Here is a 10,406-nt window from a genome sequence, read left to right as displayed (position 1 = left end):
TGTGCCTGTCTAAAGTAAACTGTGATAAGTTAAAGTAACAATCTAAACAATATTATTTTAGTTTCCAAATAAATCACACAAATATACTGCATTTTTTTTTACTTTATTAGACTGTGAAATCATTTAACAGTGTGACTACAGAAATATACTGTATTTCTGGTTTACAGACTACTACCGTAAAGTAATTTTACGTATGAATACCGTAAAAATAACGGTATATTGCTGGCGTCTTTGCTGCCAGCTCTTTACTGTAAATTATAGAAATACAGAAACATACCGTTTTTCTGGTTTACAGACTAATACCGTAAAGTAATTTTACGTATGAATACCGTAAAAATAACGGTATACTGCTGGCGTCTCTGCTGCCAGCTCTTTACTGTTATTTTACAGGACATTTTTTTACAGTGTTGAGATCAGCTGTTAAACTGTCAAACTGAGATTTGTTTCTGTGGAGGAAGGAAGTAGTTCTGCACAAAAGAGTTTTTTTTATATAAACACAATATCACACCTGTATCCTTGTGATATGGCTGTATATCAGCACGCTGTGATTACCTGCGGCCGATTCACAGCCATCCTGATGTCCTTTATAGGACATGTACATCACAGAGACGTCTATTTGATGTCTGCATGTACATCTGCAAGACATTTTATAGAGTGTTTGCTCATTTGCAATGCATCTATAGGACGTTTCCTATCAAATGTCAAATAGAGATTTAGAAGATGTCTTATATCGTCTATGCTAATATCGTAAGTGTTGTTTTAATGATGTGCAATCTGACATTATCAAGTATATCACAATTCACTGTTTGATTTCTATTCAAATGTATTTAGAATGCCCATTAGATTCAAGATAAAAGGCAAAATGCCTACTTTCTACAGATATCAGTAGGATAACTTTACTGTGTGTGTGTGTGTGTTTGTGTGTGTGTGTGTGTATTTTATTGTCCCCTAAAAAATATATTTAAATATATTTTGGCATATGAAGGTTGAAATATATAATTAAAATATATTTGGGCCATTAAAAAAAAAAAAAACATATTTTTGCCATATGCTTGTGATTATTAATATCTGAATGAATGGTTTATTTCCATGCAACTGCAAGATAATCATCTATTATTCAATACTAGGATACTCTTCAGCCTAGCATTCGCATGAATAAAGCACGCCATTGAACATATTTACAATGCATGCAGAAAAATTAAATGTTCCCTTGTGGCTCCAAAGAAGCATTTGTAGTTGCATAATGACACTGTAATGTGACATAAAAGCAAAGCATTACCGCAGGAGAAAATATGCTTTTTTGTGCCATATTGATTCAATTATCTTTTTCTTTTTTTGAGTCAGCCTCGAGGCGCACCTGTGAGCTCATTTAAACGAAGAAGCTTATCTTGAAACGGTGTGTGCTTGTGCGTGCTTGTTTGCATGCATGATGTGAGTTTGTGTTTGCAGCTAGCAGAAAATGGAGAGTGTATATGCACACATTGCTCTATTGTCCATCTGATTGTATTGAACTAAAGGAGTGTGAAGCCGCAGCAACAGTCAATAGCATGAAATTGGAAACTATGAGGCCGCGTTTCAGTCAGGGGAGGAGAGAGACCCGCGCTGTTATTGACTTACGATCCTGTCACAATCCCTTGATTAAAAATATAGCTTGGTTCAATTTCACAGCATTGACTGACTTATCGATTGCTATTTCTGTACTTGAAGTAGCTTTCGCAAGAAATGAATTGTAGTTATTTGGACTAAGGGAGAACATTACTGAAGGCCTGGGGACCATTCACAGTCGGCATATCACTTTCCTCTGTGCTAAAACCGAGAAAGTATTATACATTTTATGCACTTTACTTTTTTAACAGAAAACATCCTGGGAGCTCAACAAACTGAGGTGAAATTTCTCCAAGACTCCATGAAATCAAAACTAAAGTTATGTGTCTTTTAGCTCAAGTGTTAGGCCTATACCCGTAAAACTTGACAAAAATCCACACAAATACAAAAATATTGAAACCATTAATAGTTACACAGAAGCCAAAAAACATGTAGTAATAGCTTTGTAAACATTTAAATATCATATTTATTGTACATTCAAAAGCCTACAGTATATGTGAGAAATTACTGACGATGGGTTTGAGTCTTGGCCGTTGCACCTCAGGGGTGGGTTTATTTTCTAATAATTCAATGGATTGGAGTCAATTATTCTGCTTATACTACTGTTACCACACCTCACGACATTGTTCAGTAGTATTTCAAAACATCCTCATTTCTTATACATCTCATCCCATGCCTACATTTCTATTTCCAAAATGTCATTTTAAGGGATGTACCGAAATGAAAATTATGGGCCGAAATGGAAAATTCTGTATGCAGTTGACCAATAACCTAAATGAAACTGAAACTGCTTTTTAATAATTATATATTATGTTATTTAATAATGTAAAATATGTTTTGTACAACTTTTTAAATGGAAAAAAGTATAATGATATATATATGTATATATATATATATTTTTTTTTTATGTAGCTGTACTACACCATGTTACAGCACAGTAGGGTTACTACAAACAGGAACAATTATAATACATAGAAATTTCCTGTCTGTGTTTTATTTGAGCAGATTTAGCTTTTCCGGTGAACATAAGTGGTAGAGTGAAAAGTTTGCATGGGCTCTAAGCAGCTCAACAGAATGCAAGGCTATGTTCACACTGTCAGTTTTTGGGATTGACAACCACATTTACTTAAATGTGTGAGTCTTGAAATATCCCGTTCTCACAGCAAATACACTAGCTTCTCAAATACTGTCTATTTGAATGTGCAATGGGAGTCAGGCCCGTATCCCTTACAGGTAACTATAGCAACAGTGACCAAAGTAATATCAAAATGGCGGCATCCATAAAACTGAAAGTCTTATCAGTTTGTCTGACATGACAAGAGTCCGATCAAGCCGCGAATTCATCCATGAAATCTTCATTAACCAACAGCAGCTTTATATTTGGGTGGAGAGCGGCACATTTGAGAACACAAAACAGAGTCAGGGGCTCTTCAGACAACAGACAGCTGATTTAACTGTCATATATATATTGTTTTAGATTTAGTTTTAGTTAACTAAAATAACACTGATCCATGCAGCACTTAATCAAAATACAACTACAAACTTTTTCAAGCCCAGTAACATGTTCTTCAAAAGCTCTCACAATTGCTAATTGGTACTGGTAAAGTAGAAAAACCCTGTAGCATCACCCTGGCTCCAGAAAAATGGGTAAAAGCCAGTGAATCTGAGTGAAGCTTGCAGCTCTCGTCATGTCTGTGTGCAATAAACATCAGATGATCAATGAGTGGTTGCTGCACGGTGGCGTCTGAGGCCAAGACTATCTATTATCCCTAATGTTGAGCCTTGAGGAGCATCAGTCTTTCCAGAAGGCAGAACAGACTCATAATCTGATGTCTTAAATGTGGCCTGGTGATGTGAGGGGTCAAGCCAGATCATGTTTCAAGTTCTTTGTACTTTTCTTGGAGAAACTCCACTCTCACTTCAGCTTTTCACTTCCATCTCTGACACTGTCTGTATCACGCATTGACACACAGGTGCAGGTGTTTGATGGGCTGGAAATGGATGTCAGTCCGTAAACCGTCCCTATACTGCATCGCCAACTCTGTCACAGCTGCTGGAGAGATGATGCTCTTCCTCACCCTCAGCCCTCATTTCTGCTCTGATTTGCTTTGCTTTTAACCCTCTATAGCACTGCATTTTCCTAATTACACAAGCACATGATGAATATGAAATCAAACAGGCAATTAAAATAGTTAATAATGAATCAGTGAATAAACTAATGCATTATAGTAAATATTCTGCCACAAAACACAATTTTTTTTAAGAACTGCCCTCAAAAACAGCTTTTCACTGTTCAAACAAACAAACAAATAAATATACAAACATTCTTAATTTCAGAGTCCAAGGGTAAAGCGCACGGCGCAGGCGCACTCAGGGCATGTCCAAATCCACTTTAGCTATCTTAACGACGGAAAAGGTATTTCTATGGTATTTCTAACTGAGTGCTCTGTTAGGCTTATATTCAGTGAACATATCTGCAATGTATTTCGGTCCTAGGTCATTGAGTGACTTGTAGACAAGTAAAAGTACAGTAAATAATTAAATAAATAAATAAAACTTCATTTTAATCAGCCATAAAAATGATTAGAACGTTGATAGGTTTTTTATATATATATATATATATATATATATATATATATATATATATATATATATATATATATATATATATATATATATATATATATGATCCATTACTAAAAATCATTTTTAGCATTAACATTCAAGTAAAAATTAATAATTAAAAGGAGCCAATTCTATTATATCAAGTAGCAGTTAGTTTCATATTCTGACATCGATATGTATGTCACAAATATTAATTAATTATTCATATTTTAGATTTTAAGATTGCTCCCATAATGCATCCAATTTTGGGGTTAAATAAAAGGAACAAACAAACAAATGAGAGGATCTCTGTCTTGTAGAAAGTAATGAAGGATAAAGAAATGTGAATTGCAGATTTGCCCTTCCCGTTTGCTCGTTCACATATCAAGGGTCATAACAAATCAGCATGGCGGCCGCTTCTCTGTCTTGTCTTTTAAAAACAAATCTGCCACATGTGGTGATTGAAAAATGAAGCAAAATACTATTTTCTCTACCATAATAGCAAATAAGCCCATTGTGTCCAGCAATCAGTAATTCAACACATTAAAAACAAGTCTAATTTGCGCTGTAAGAATATAAAAAGCCTTTAATAATTACCAAGTGAAATGGCAGTGGTTGATTTCTAACACTGTATGAGTCTGAACACTTTTTTAAACTTATGGCACCTAGAGAGGCAATCTTGCTTGGTCTCCATAGCAACAAATGAATTTTAGCTCTTGACCTTTATCGAATAATGGAATTGCACACAGCAGTTATGCTCCAATTAATGAATGCCCGGAAGAAGGCCATTTACCACCCAAAAACATGTTTTGGAAGGCAAATTCTAAAATCAGTGAATTTCCTGCCCTTTTAATTGTCGTCTTAATTTTTGTGTTCGCCCCAGCCTCGGCTTCAATCAAAGAAACTTCAGTCTAATCGAGTCTGGTGATTCACTAGAAGCAAATACGCACAACCAAAATAAGTATTCAGAACTGATGTAGGCTGTTATTAAGTTGTCTCATCTCAAACAAAAGCAGCAGACAGAACAGACACCTGAGAACATGGAAATACACTAGATTGCATTTGCATTTTTTAATCTTTGTATTGTCAATTATAAACTAAGTGCAGATTAAAGGATTACAGTAGTTTACCCAAAACTTATGTGATTAATAACTCACCCTCATGTCGTTCCAAACCTGTAAGACCTCCGTTCATCTTCAGAACACAGTTTAAGATATTTTAGATTTAGTCCGAGAGCTCTCAGTCCCTCCATTGAAGCTGTGTGTACGGTCTACTGTCCATGTCCAGAAAAGTAAGAAACATCATCAAAGTAATCCATGTGACATCAGAGGGTCAGTTAGAATATTTTGAAGCATTGAAAATACATTTTGGTCCAAAAATGTTGACTTTATTCAGCATTGTCTTCTCTTCCGAGTCTGTTTTGAGCACGCTGCTGATGTATGATGCTGATGACGTGTTATCTTTGTTATTGGGCACACCAGAAAACATGTCAGCACATCATACGTCAGCAGCATTGTGAACGCACTCACGACAGACCTGGAAGAGAAGACTTCATTTTTTCTGTGTTTTTTGCTGTATTTTAAGGTGAGACACTGCAGGCAAAAACACTGTTTTTTCAAGCACCTGTCAATTTTGAGATTTTGGGCTTTCTGGTTTTTCATAAAGTGCTTTTTCAAACTAGTGGAAGGAAAACATCCAAAAGACACTGTTAAGTGGTTCTTTTATAGCACTGTATCTGTTTGTGTCAATAGATTTCAATTACAATGCATATTTTTAAAGGCCGTTTTCTCAAAATGAATTTTTTCTTCAACACTGACCCATAAATCTCCACTTCCTGTCTATATTATGAAGGTTTTTACAGAGGGATTTGTTCATATATATTTTCCTTGATTATATGCAACATTTTATTCCCCCCAAAATTGTGAAAATATATTGTTTTCTGGCTGTTCAAAGTATTTTCTGAATTGTGGAGTGACAAAAAAAAAAGATAACCAGAATTCCCTCTGTAAAAACATTTGACTCTAATATGTCAAAAAAAATTAGACAAAAATTTTGAAACTGACTTCATCTAGTGTTCAGATTTTTGTACTAGACATTTATGCAAATTAGCACATATTTCATTAAATAATGCCTTATTTGCATATTTAAACATAACATTTTTTAAAACTTGTAATACAAAAAAAGTTTGCAATTAATCAATGTAATCAATCAACTGGGTAAGTAAGGTCATAACTATTAGTTGTTGTTTTTTTTGTTTGTTTTTTGCCCTATTCACCTGCAGTGTCTCACCTTAAGGAGTTGGCAATCAAAGATAAAATTGTTGGATGATATATTTTTAAAAATATTCTTAAACAAAAAAAAAAACACAATTTGAATTACAGTATACAATGTTTAAATTGCACAGCATACAGCATTTATTATAAGGGGGTAGCTACTAAGCTACTGTTTTACTCTTACTCAAGCTGTTTTTGGACAAGTATTTTTTACCCTACAGTACTTACACTACTCACACTAAATTGAGTGTAATGGTACTTTTACTTGAGTATATGTTTTCGGTTCTCTGACAGATAGAAATTCTGGTCAACTTTGGTTGGTTATATATTCCTAAGGTTGAATATTGCTGCTATGGGAGAAGAACTTCAGTGATAACTCTTTTGCAGAGCTCTGTTGTGCTTTAATGTGCCCAAGCGTGTCAAAGTTCTGTCTTGTGTAGCTGGCTGTGTGAGAATCAGAGCCCATGGAGACAAACGGCCAATAAACAGCTGCTTTATGCTGATAAGAAACCACATGATCACCAGAAAAACCATATCATTAGTGACCATAAACAAGCATTACGGTCTGGTCATCTTTGAAACATGGTTTTCTACGATTCAACCGCTGCTTTCCATGCTTATTTACTGTAATAAGACGCACACTGCTGACGCTCAGAAAATGCCTGGCATTTACTATTGCAATTTGATTTTGCCTTTACATGCTGTGAAAGAGTAAAAGTACAAATTTGAAGAAAAAAAAGCAGAAAGAAGCAAGGATTATAGTCTGCACAAAACATGAAAGGTATCTCTCATTGGCACTTAATGTGAGTTTATTCTATTGAATCACTTGCTTAATAAAATCACCATTCATCATTTACAGTACTCTCAGTGTTGCCATGGTCATGTTTTACTGCATGACTGGGCTATTTATAAAATGCTGTCGCAGGAAAAATTATAAAGCTGCAGGTTGTGTTTTTGGAGACAAAGTATAGACTATTTGTAGACAAAGACAAGTTCAAATGGATCCTTTATAATGAATACCTGGCAACCTAAGGACCGCTGAAAGCACAAGTGAGTGAGAGAAACATTTGCTGTCAGGTGACAAACTAGACATCACCAAGAATTGCTTGTGTGTTGGAAAAAAACAAAGAATGAAAATAAAAGAGTATGTAGACTATTAATAATGCTCTTCAATTAAATCAAAGTTGATTTTATTTTAATGTATGAATGGATAGCTATGTGAATTTGTCACATATGACTGATATTCATATTTATGTATAACATTTTAAACAATTTATCGTGCAAAGTAGTAAAAAAAAAAAAGAACAAAGAAAAGCACACCTTATTTTTACAATTTCTATCTCCAGTAACTCAGAGGTTTACAAATACAAATAAATTTTATTTAATATGCACATATTACATATAGACTAGTCTAGGTAAAATTATTCAAAATACATTTTAAAACAGAATAAATAAAATAAAAATAAAATAAATATTTAAGCATTCTTCATCCAACACCTCAAACTGTGCTCAAAATTGCAAAAGGAACAATATGAAATCAAACATTTCTCAAACTCTTCTAAGGCCAAATGATCTGAGCTGATATTCATTTTCCTTGAATAGCTGTGTACTCTTACTGCATGATTGATTCAAGTCCATTTTATTCCTCCTATAAACACGTGTATCTCTGAAAGGACATCCTCTGAGGAATACAATACTTTTTTGGTACTACGGGAAAGGTTTTTGTGGTATATTATAGAATAAACACAAAAATGAAGAACTGGATCAATGGCATAAAACTTTTCATTCATACCTGCGAAATTTAACAATTTCTCTCATTTTCAGATCATCATGCAGAAAGGCTGTAAATCAAGTAATGAAGACCAACTGTGATTTTTCGTAATTTAATTGGCTAACCATGAGCTCTAACAGCATATAGCTTTTTTTTTTTTTTAAATGCGAAAAAACTCATTATTAGTTGAATAATTTCTCTCACATTTCACATTTCACCTTGTTAATCATTTTCCAGCGGTACTGCCTGACCGGGGCTCTTAGATCATTACAGTGTGTCTCATTACCATCCCTCGCAATTCCTCGAGCTTGTCCTTAAGTGGCTACACAACTCGCTGCATTTTAAACACAAACCTCCTTTGCATATGTCCTGAAAAACCTTTCTACAAGCAAACTTAATTGCATTATGCATCTTCACAGCAGTCTTTAAAAACTGCTGTGCCAGCTGGACTGTAGAGCAACCCTCTGAACCCTTCTTACATCACAGTAAAACATACTTTAACCCTGATTTACACCATGCCGTGACAAAAACTGCTGTGACAAATCTGTCCCAGGTGAACAACTAATGCAAATTTAAAACAACTGATGACCAAAGGAATGCAAAAGGTATGGTAGTGGAAAGATGGAACCGTAAACAGAATCAACAGCTGCATCGTTCATAAATAATGCCACTATTGACTCAAAACACCACTCACTTTCAGTTTTACAGTGGGATGAACTCAGATTATCAGTGTAGTGTCATATTGTGCTGTAAGCATGGATCTTGAATGTTCAAAACCGTAAAACATCTGCTGAGCGAACCAAATATCTTCAAAAGTACTCTGTTGGGCCTCAACTCAATAAAATATGTATTTATCAAGAAGTGCTGTAGGATTGTGGTATTTCTAAAGTATGAAAAAGTCATAAATGGAAGATTTGTCTCTTTTCACTGCATTATTTCTAATGCATAAAGATCTAAACATCCCTTTTTTTTGATGTTTTGTTTTTGTTCATGTTTGTTCATCATTGATTCAAATGATAAACATTATACAATAAGGTTCCATTTATCAATATTAGTTAATTACAATAGTTAACATAAACTTTTAGTGAAATATAGGCAGTCAAATTTAATAGACTTAACTAACAATGAGCAGTTGTATTTTTTTAAATTAACATTCACAAAGATTAATAATGTAGCAAATGTATTGCTTATAATTAATGTTAGTTTATAAAATTACAAATTGTTCATTGTGCATAACTAACGTTATCATGCAAATTATAATTTAAAAAATATTTTTGGTAAATTGATATTAACTAATAAATGTTATTTATAATTATTGTAGTGAACTACTGTTAACAAATGACAACTAATGGTAAAGTATTACCATAATGGACCCAATCTAACATGAACTAACAATGAACATAGTCATTAACTAATGTTGACAAATGTATTTCTAATTGTTAGTTAATGAATTAACTAAGATTAGCTAATGGGACCATATTGTAAAGTGCTACCAAAACATTACTATTCTAACTTAGCTGTTGAAAAAAATATTATTCAAATATTAAACCGTGTGACTTTTAGATGAGTCATTAAATTATACTTTAAAATTTCATTTCACAATTAAAATATAAATAAACTTGGATTAGCCATAAAGGACTCGTCTGAAAAACGGTCTCTTTTAGTGTCACAATAAATAGCATGTCCAGGACACAGATAATTTTCAAAAGAGGGGGGTTAAAAACAACAACAAAAAAAACTCTAAAAGAAATTCTCAGCATGTTCTTTATAGAAACAGATGAAGTGTTGCTCTTCCAGAGATCATTCAGAGCACATCAGCCTCCGTCAGGCTGGATAGCAGAGCTGTCAGCCGCAGGGACTGATGCTAGCTGACAAATCTGATGCCCTGTTGACTTCTCTTATGTTTCCTTTCCCCTCCACTGATCTGAGACAAAGTTATTAGTCCACATCTCACATCTCACACAACAGACAACTAAATGCACAACTGCTTTTCTAACAAGAAAAACATATTTTCCAATTATGATCATGTGTAAAGCTTTGAAGATTTCAGACTTTCTGGGTATAGTTTTGAATAACATCTCGCATTTATGTGAACAATTGTCTGAATAAAATGGTTCTGATAAGGGTTTTCATACGAGTTTTGACACTTGGTT

Source organism: Carassius gibelio, chromosome A8 (genome assembly GCF_023724105.1).
Source record: "Carassius gibelio isolate Cgi1373 ecotype wild population from Czech Republic chromosome A8, carGib1.2-hapl.c, whole genome shotgun sequence".
In the NCBI taxonomy this organism is placed as follows: Eukaryota; Metazoa; Chordata; class Actinopteri; order Cypriniformes; family Cyprinidae; genus Carassius; species Carassius gibelio.
This window is presented reverse-complemented; position numbering follows the sequence as displayed.